Genomic DNA, 9,870 nt, shown 5'->3' with positions numbered 1-9,870 from the left:
TCTCACCGCGGAGACGGGAAGGCGGCGGGCGGGCGGGAGGCGGGGCGGCGCTGGCACGCCGGGAGCTGTAGTCCGGGGGCCCGGCGCTGCCTCACGGAGAGCTGCCGGCAGAGCGCACGGCGCCGCGGGGCCCCGCCGTGGCGCCCGCTGGGAGGTGTAGTTCCCGGGGCGGCGAGGCCTGACGTGCGGCTCCTGGGACGGAGCAGGGAGATTACCGGGGTGGGGGGGGCGGCGGAGGGCGCTGTCCCGGTGGCCGTGCCGTGAGGCGGCGCTCCCGCCCCTGAGGGCGGCCCTGGGGAGCCGCAGCGCTCCCGGCCCTTCCACTGTCCCCTCAGGTTTTTCTTTTCTCTTTGCTTTATTTCTGCCCCGCGGGCCCGCGCCGGGGGAGCGTAAATAGCCGCCAGCAGGTGTTTGGGGCATGAAATTCGCAGCGAAGCTCTGCCCTTTCACCACCTGGAGAGCGACCAAGCGGCTGCTCCCGGCCTGGCGAGCAAGTGGGTCACGGTGCCCGCCCGAGAGAGAGCTGGGTGCCCAGCTCCCTTCGAAACCCAGCCTCGACAAGGAGTGCCATGGGTCACTGCTACTGCCGCCCTTTTTTCCTTTTAGCGACGGTAGCTCTAGGCAATGGGTGTACTGCTGCCCTTTATTTAGTCCTTCAGAGACTGCAGATCTGAAATAGAGGCCCACACCTGCCAAAAAATGGCAGGTCTGCAGTCAGAAGCTGGAGCTGTGGGAACAGGTAGGGGATGCAGAGAGAGGCGGTCAAAGAATCTGCACGGTGAGGAACCAACCTTGGCCAGCAACAGCTCCAAGGACATTTTGGCTTGTGGTACTGGCTGGAAAGGGCAGGGTACTACAAGGAAAGGACAAGTTATTTTTCATTGGCTGTATGTGTTTCCAAAAGTATGTGATTTAGGTAATGTGCAAAAATATTTTTGTTGTAGTGTAGCCAGTGCACAAGCAATTTTTCTTCTAAAGTAACCAGAGTTTTGGGCTGGATGCTTGGATCAAATGCTAATGGTTACCTCGTTGGAGGAAGGAGATGCACTGGTTCGCTTGAGTGGACTTTGCATGTTGATGACCATAGACAGGCAGCTATAACGTGTCCTGTTGTTTGGTCCCCTGGTTTGGTTGTATACAAAGAATTTTGAGAGGGAGCCAAATTACATAGCTGGATATCCATGTAGACAGCAGTGATCATCAAGTATCATCGTCTCACAAAACTGAGTCAGCAGGACCAATTACCACAGAAATAAGGCATCAGGGAAGTTCCTAACACTAGGAGTGACCGAGGCCCTGTCTGAAATCAGGTGTATTGCTGAAGGACTTTTGTTCTACCATATCTATTTGTGTATATTTTTTGTGTATTTGTGTATGTTTATCTATTTCTCTTCCATGTAGTTTAGTGATGATGAATGACTGAAGATTGGCACAGTAACTGCCTTCCCTGTTCTCTTTCATACTATTACAATAATGTATTTTCATTCAGTATTTTGCAGGAAAGATTAACTAAGTAGACTGACATCTATAGGAATAAACTTTTGCTGAACCAAATACCTTCACAGTGAGAAAAATCCTGGATAGCATATATGTTTAATACATATGAGGTAGAAACTTTTAAATATCACAGTGCTATTCATGGGGAGCCAAGGAATAAATCAATGAGAGTTTGGCATCCAAGGGATCTGCCTCTAAGTGGCTGTATTTAGGCTGGTAATGTGATAGAGGAAGCGATTAAAGGGTATGAGGAAGAAAAGACAAGATGTAATTATTCATTCTGTGGTGTTAAAAAAAAATATACCTGAAGGCTACTTTTATTTAAAATATTACAAAACATACAAAGTTGTGCTAGTTACTACTTTCTGCATAAAGCCTAAACTTTCATCCCCGTTTCCTACTTCTCTTAGAAAAAGTGCAGCACTGTGCTCCTGGAATAGGAAGTGTAAATTTAATTTCTCTTTTAAATGCCCTACTTATAACCATAAATTTGGTTTTATGTAAAAAATCAATTCCAGCTGCTCCTTGAAAACAAGTTTTACTGTTGTCCACGGGAGTAACATAGCATATACTGAAGAGAGAGAGGAACTTGCACTGGTTGGAGCAGATGAGCGATAAGGATCCAGGATCCCAGTGATTAGTCACATTTTTATAAAGACCATACTCTTTCACCACTGTAGTAGATCGTTTTTAGCAAGTGATTCTGGAGCTGTGGACTAGAACTCTGTTCCACCCATAAAACATGTAAAATGTTGCACAGCCTAGAAACAATCTGACCCCCTGTACCCTGAGATGCTGCCTAGCATGTTTGGAAGGATCTCTCACGCTTGAAATGCAAAACTGCAGACATAAAAACCACCTCTTTTAATTTTGGCCTTAATACTAAAATCCATCTTTTGCACTCTTTTTGATTAGCTTGAGCATGAAACTCTGGAGTCTGCAGCAAGGAACTGAATAAAGTGAACTGTGATCAGTATCTGGAAAGTGGGATCTCAGTTTCACAACTGAAGGGTAAAAAGATAACATGGATAGGTTTAGGTGTAGGTAATGCTAAAATTCAATAGCAGAAAGAGTAGAGATGTGAAAGTAGCTATTTTTAATGGATGCTTCTGATGCAATTCTTCCTTGACTAGGAAGGATACTGGAGGCTGAAGTTCATGATTTGTACAAGGAGAGTAAATGCAAAATGGTCTATTTCTTTGGCTAAACAAAACAGATGAACATCTAAATTAGGAAAGCCTTTGCAATGTTTCCTGTAAATAAAACCTTGTTACAGCAGTACAAGTGAGTTTGGATTTCACATTTCTTTTTCAAGCAGGTAACAGTTTCGATCTGAGACAAGAGCATAGAAACAGGAAACTTAGAAGATTCTTTTTACGTCCTTTCTCTTTTCCTTGGTTTTCCTGCAAGCTGTAAAATGAGTACTATTTTTACTTACCTAGTATGTTTATAAATTATTTGAAATATTAACAGTAGTCAGTACTGCAGTTACTAAACTTTTATTAGTTGAAGGGAGATATGCAGGCTGCATGGAATGAGTTGTAATTAACAGAAAGTAAAAATGCTGTTTCTGATGGGGGAAGGAATTGCATTCAATCTCGAACTATTTCCTAAATCTGTTACTGCTAAAATATTTACCCTTGCACATCATCATGTAAAGCAAGGTGATGAACATGACCTTAGTTCCAGCTCAGTTGTTGACTGTTCAGTAGCACATGTGACATCAGCCAGATAGATTTAATCTGCTTTGTACTGAAGAAGTCAACAGTTCCAATGCTTTTCTTGCCATTACAGGTGGAGGGGAGTGTCATTAGACTCTTGTCTTTTGAGCACTTTTCCTTAAACAGTGTATGTGAACTGTGGAAAATGTAATATAAAAACAGTGAGATTTTTTTTCCCTAGCCGATCCAAAATGGTTTAAACAGCTTTGTGCACATATGCTCATGTTGTGGTCTACCTCAGTATTGTCTGTAAGACCACCTTCTTTCCATTCACAGTCACTTCCTCTTTCCATTTGCAATTGCTTGCCATCATTGTGGTAACTACAGCAACTATGGTCTCACATGTAATGTTGGGGGGAACTGTACATTTTAAATTGTCTTTTAAGGTAATCTAAATGCTGGAAGTAGGTCAGGGAAACTACCGGTTGTAGACCGTAGCTAGGCCCAGCTGCTTTATATAGCACAGTGACATCTTTTTGCTGAACATATGGCTGCCTAAGATACTGGTGCCTGCTCTTTTTACTTACAGAGTAAGTCTTTAGTTTTTCCAGCAGAGATACTGCCTTCCATGAAAGCCAACCATATCCTGAGCACCAAAAGCAGCATGGCCAGCAGGTCAAGGGAGGTGGTTCTGCCCCTCTACTCCATGCTGGTGAGACCCCCCCTGCAGTGCTGTGTCCAGCTCTCTGGGGCCCCCAACAGAAGAAGGACATGGACCTCTGGATCAGGTCCAGAGGAGGCCACAAAGATGATCGGGGGGCTGGAGCACCTTCCCTGCAAGCACAGGCTGAGAGAGTTGGGGGTGTTCAGCCTGGAGAAGAGAAGGCTCCGGGGAGAACTTACAGTGGCCTTCCAGTACTTAAAGGGGGCTACAGGAAAGATGAGGAGGGACTTTTGATCAGGGAGTGTAGGGATAGGACGAGGGGTAGTGGTTTTAAACTGAAAGAGGTAGATTCAGATTAGATATAAGGAAGAAATTCTTTACTGTGAGGGTGGTGAGGCACTGGAACAGGTTCCCCAGAGAGGTTGTGGCTGCCCCCTCCCTGGCAGTGTTCAAGGCCAGGTTGGACGGGGCTTTGAGCAACCTGGTCTAGTGGAAGGTGTCCCTGCCCATGGCACGGGGGTTGGAACTAGACGACCTTTAAAGGTCTCTTCCAACCCAAACCATTCTATGATTCTGTATCTTTACACACAATGACCATAAGACTGCTTTTCGTTTTAGCTTTCTAGGCCCTTAGAAATTTGCTAAACACAGCTAAAACACGTGTTCCCTCCTTACTAATAGCCTGTTAAGAGCAATAGGCGCATCTCCCACGCGGCTGTGGCTGCGGGTACAGCCTGCACCTACCCCTGTCACGGCTGGGTCGCAGCTAAGCCTGGCCCGAGAGCGCGGCAGCCGGAAATGGCACCCCGCACTAACCGAGCCGGTGCGGGAGGGTGAGGGGTGCACGCCAGCAGCCGGTGCTAACCCACAGCGGGAAGCTTTCCAGGGCCTCCAACCCCCCCTACGCCGCAGCCGCCGGGAGCCCCGAGCGACGGTGTTTGACCTCAAGATGGCGACGCTCCGAGCAGGGTCAAGGCGCCGCATCACCTGCCCCCAGCAAAGATGGCGGCAGCCCGCACGCCTTTCTTCTCCCTCTGTGCCCTTCTAGCCGCCGCTGCTCTATGGTTGGGAGCCTTATTGTCTGGGTGCGGCGCGGGAGGGCGCTCTGGCACGGCCGCCTCTATGGTCGCGTGGCGCGGTGCAGGTCGGGCCGCCGACGGAAGGGGCGGGTCACATGACCCCACGCAGCGCGGCGGCGGCGGCTCGGCGCGGTGTGTTCGCGGCCTAGTGGCGCCCCGGGGCTTCCCAGCCGGGCCTCAGGCGGCCCAGCGGCGTCCCCCGACCCCATCCCCGGCCCCATCCCCGACTCGCGCGGCGCGGAGGGGCCGCGGCGACGCTCCGGACGCGGCTCCTGCTCCGCAGCGAAGGGGTGAGAAGCGAGGGGCGGCGGGGGACGGGAGGGGGAGGGAAGGCGGAGGCGGCGGCGGCGCTTCGGCCGCCTGCTGAGAGGAGGCGCGGCCGGGGCCGGGCCGAGGCCGCTCTGCCGCGCCCCCGCACCCTGGGCTGTGGCAGACGCCTCGCGGCGGGGAGGCGGCCCGGGCCTAGTGGCGAGGCGGAACGGGCGAGCGGCCTCGGGGAGGTGCTGGCGGGAGGGTGGCGGCGGGCGGCGGGGGCCTTTGGCTTCCTCTCCCGCCCAGGAGGCGGGGGAGTCCCTTCCGCCTCCCGGAGGCGCGGCGGGGAGCCGGCCCCGGCGGGCGGGGCGGCGGGCGGTGCCGCGGAAGGCGAGAGGAGCCCATCGCACGCCCGGGACGAGGCCCAGCGTCTGTCGGGTGCAAGCGGACGAGCCCGTGGCGGAGCTGTGCCGGCGCCCGAAACTGCTCCCTGGCCTGGGCCGGGCCGCCTCCGACTATCGGTGGGGTTTTACTTGTCGATGTCGGGGAAGCGGGTCATGCGAGGAAACGTTTTTCCAGGGGATCGCGGCGGGGAAGTGAATGTCGTTAGTGCGGAGTGGGGTGGTCATCCTAAAACACGTGTTAGTAGCTCGTGCGTGAAAGAATCCGAGTGAATCATCCGTGTCGGTAGCAGTTGTGATGTGTATATTGGCATGTTATTCACATGATGTCTTTCTCCATTATAGAAAAAAGACCTTTGCCTGAAAGAAAAGAAGGGGTTTTGTTTAAATACAGGGAACATCCCGAACACAACTAACTTTTTTTGGTAGTAGGTCTTACATGGGCTTACAGGAAGTGAAATCTTAAAGTTGTAGAGTTCTCAGTCTATTCAGATTAAAAATGCATGCACACGGATTTTTAGTAATTTTTTGTGGGGTGGGAAAGCATTGCTTCAGGTATTGCATCAGCATTTATGGAAGGTGGTCCAGAACAAATTCAAAGAAGGAAGAACAGGACAGTTTCTTAGTTTCCCGGTAAAAGAGTGGCATCGTACACAACGCTTCACGTTTCTTTGCTTCTGTCTTTCGAGTGCCCATAAATGCTGTAATGCCACAGCCACGTTTGTGTTTTGGGAAGAGTTAATAGCAAAGTTAGGGTGAAGAGTCATTTATTTGACTGACTTGGGCTTCATATGGGTGCAGAGGCACAGAATTAGGAACTAAACCAAAGATCTTAAAGTTCTGGTGACATGCTTAATGGAGCCCTAGTTAAAGGGCTTTCGGACTGAGACTTTTGTTTGGATGAGTGTGTTGCTTCTTGGTTGCTTCATAGTAATAGTTTGGGATACAACTTATTCCGTGGTGGCTAGTGAACACTTTCTAGATCACCTCTGAAAAACGGACTTGAGCAAATACTAGTTTTGCTTGTTCAGAAATAAATATACTTAGAAAATCCTAATCTGTTTTATCTCTTCCCGTGTCTGTTTGACATTGATGCCTTGCTTAGCTTGCAGGCAATTTTGGAGAAAACTGCAGGGCTATATAAGAAAGTGGACATTTCACTGAGTTGGCTTGAAATAAAAGATTTTTCTTACACAGAGGGGTTGTTTTTTTTTTTTCTTTGGTGTGAAGCAATAATATAAACAGTATCTCCAATGACTGACAAACTATGAGGTTATTTATTTTTGTCATGGAATGGCTTAAAAATCCTGTAAAAATCATGTAGAGACTGATGTAAAAGCCTATGTGACAGTACTAATTTGAATAGGTTGGTTTACTGCATATGTTTTCTCCAGTTGGTTCTGAAAATGCTTTTGTTGCTCAGCTGCACCCATCATATGACACAAAATGTATACAACACTTTGTCATAAATGAGAGGAAATTATTATTCACTCTCTGTTGCTGCTTAGGTATTGACATTAGAATTAAATGCCAAAACATCGTACCATTCTTATTAGGAATTAGTCTAATTCTTAAAAAACATTAAAAATATTTTTATGTGTGAAAGCTTTTCTATAGGGACATTTCAGTGAAACATAGTAACATGGATATACAAATCAAATGTCTTGGTATAACATCTGTTTAACCAGGGTGTTACTGAATATCATAGTGATACACACTTACCATGCGTGTGGATTTTGTCAGGTGCTCTTGTAGTACTCTAAACCTTAAGATTATAATCAAAGCTGGATTGTAGTTCATTTTAAAAAAAAAAAATTCCAAACAAGTTTTGCGCTTACTGCTCCCTTATTTTGGGGCCTAGCTTGCCAAGCTATTTCGTGCAACTTACTTATTCTAGACTTAAGTGTTCAGATTTTTTGTGGTGCAGAAGGATTGTATTGGGAAAATGTTGAAGAGAAGTTAAAATCAGACAAAATGAAATCAAGCTAGATCAGCCATACTGTCACTGCTGTTATGACACTACATGTACATATTCTGAAAACATTAAGTTTGTTTATGCATTAAGACTTCAGGATTTTTACAGTTAACTTTGTTTAGTATAACAGCAGCTCAACAGTAAGTGTTGTAGCTGTTTCATGGGGAACTTAACTGTTTTGAAAATGGTTAAAATGTTTTGCAGGTTTTTAAATAAAAGTGTGAACACAGAGATACTAAAGAGATTAAATCCTGTGACACTGGTAGAATTATGGTGCTGCCCTGAGTAGGTGATAAAATTGTCAGTTTAAACTATGTTGGATACCATTGATTTTTATGAAACTTACATTCTGTTTATGACATATCTCCTCACCCCTTTATTAAAAAACTCAAGTAAATAAAAAAAGTTTAAAGAATACTATGATTTAAAAAAAATACCATACAGCCAGACCAATACAATCTACTCATACAGTCAGTCTGCTCTTGTGGGGACTTCTGGGATTTGAAGATAATAAAGAAGCATAGGGCAGCAATGTCTGAATGATGGTGACCCTTGTTTCGTAGTAATTCTGCGTGGTCTCAGACACTTGAGTCCAGCATGCCCTCAGGCCAGCCCTGTGCAGTTGCCAGCGTGCTTCTAATGGACAGGGCTGTGTCCCAGCAGGGATAGCACTGAGTCAGAATTAACAAGTCTCAGTGGATTTTGGCAAACCTTAGAGCCGTACGGGTATCCCTGTACCCTCTCAAAGTTTCAGAAGATTGGTGCAGCTGGCTCTGCATGGCATTTGGTTCCACCAGGACTTATTAACTCAGAAGAGCAGCATATGAAAGCAACTGAACTCCTTCTAGGCCAAAGTTGAACCTGGAATGTTATAGCTGTGTTTGTGCAGCACTGGTTTTCGTTAATAGCTCGGGCTGGATTTGAGCTGGGTCTGCTTAGAGTAAGCTTAGACGTATTGCCACCCATGACATCATTAATCTGCAGCTTACGAAAATTGCCTAAGGCCAGTAAAGTGTGCACCTACATTCCTGTGTTAACTTGGATCAGGAGTGTGCTTTTGAAGGAAGCCTCGCAGTTATCCTCACTTGGGAAACTTTTTTTTCATACTGGTTTGCACTATTCCAGTGGAGGAACTGGATTCCTTTTGGATGAAAATATATTGAAAAATGCACTCCTACCTGCAAACAGGCATTCGTTCCAGTGGGGTGGGCCTCCCCAAAATGTGTAGTGTGGACATTAGGGTCTCAGCTCCATCTGTTCTGTTTAACAGACCTGCTCCTGTTGTACTGCCCTGCTTGCTGGCATGGACATGGCCTAAATTGACCACACTTTGAGTCAGAGACCAGACATAAATCCATCATTTTGGGGGCTGAAGATGTCATTATCTCAGTATTTTGAATGGCATCAGGCGAGATGCTCACTGCCTTTCTTACCCCTGTATCTTTGTGATCTCTGTAACATTCACAAAATTAATCTCTCGCTTAAAGAGCTGCTAGTTGAAATGCAGCTATCAAAAATGCTGCTTACATCCAATTTCACTTGAGGTAATGCTTTAATAAGTCAACTGAGGTTTTAAAAACATCTCAGGACTCTTTAGTTCCTTACTTACACATTTGAATATATTGGGGAAATTTGAAGATCACCGTATACAATACAGAGACCACAGCAAATAGTGATCACTGAACTGTACTGGCAGGGTAGTAGGACAGTCTGCAGAGAAGTTCAAGATGCTGTTCCTGAGACTTCTACAAGTGTATTCTACCTAGACCCAGCTTAGCATCTTGTAACTTTCCATACCTAACCCTTGGTTTGTAGTTTCTTATAAATTTGATGTCAGAGGCCCCTGTTGACTGTTGGAAAAGTATGTATGTTTCTTGTGTGTTCTCTAGCTGCTGACAGAAAAAGTGTGCTACGCAGTTCCCTTCACTATAGCATCCTGTCTGCAGCAACGAACTGGATGCATCTTCCTCTCTTGTCCAGATCTCTCACTTCTCCAGCGAGCAGTTTCAATCTTGGTATCTGTTGATCCTCACAGTTTTCATAACAGAAACAGAACTAAGCTGTTCTCTCTGCCAGTTTCACACTGATAGTTACATATAGTAGCAAGAAAGAGACAAATGCTTTCTTTAATTCTAGTGTTGCTCTTCAGTGGCACAGGCAGCAGAGGTGCTAGGATCAGTCCGTGCAAGAATTAAGTCAGTAACAGAGCAGCTTTCTAGCTGCTGTGAAAATAACTGTACAAATATGAAAAAAAATAAGACCAGAGTGCTTCAAGTAAAACGGTTTGTTGAAGCCTTACAGATAACGGTGTGTTTCACATCATCTGACTAGAAGATTGAAA

At 46.5% G+C, this 9,870-nt stretch overlaps 1 protein-coding gene across 2 annotated transcripts in view; it reads left to right on the top strand.

Moving 5' to 3' along the window:
- Positions 1-5,000: 5,000 nt before the first annotated feature.
- RBM25 (RNA binding motif protein 25) overlaps positions 5,001-9,870 on the top strand; it is a 34,336-nt gene continuing 29,466 nt past the window's right edge. For both annotated transcript variants that reach the window (XM_074824278.1, XM_074824277.1), the window contains exon 1: positions 5,001-5,191. The gene's annotated coding sequence lies outside the window, so the exon portion shown is untranslated. The remainder of the gene's footprint in view (positions 5,192-9,870) is intronic.

This window comes from Strix aluco, chromosome 4 (assembly GCF_031877795.1).
Source record: "Strix aluco isolate bStrAlu1 chromosome 4, bStrAlu1.hap1, whole genome shotgun sequence".
Classification (NCBI taxonomy): Eukaryota; Metazoa; Chordata; class Aves; order Strigiformes; family Strigidae; genus Strix; species Strix aluco.
The sequence above is the reverse complement of the archived record's forward strand: the minus strand, read 5'-3'. Positions and strand labels throughout refer to the sequence as shown.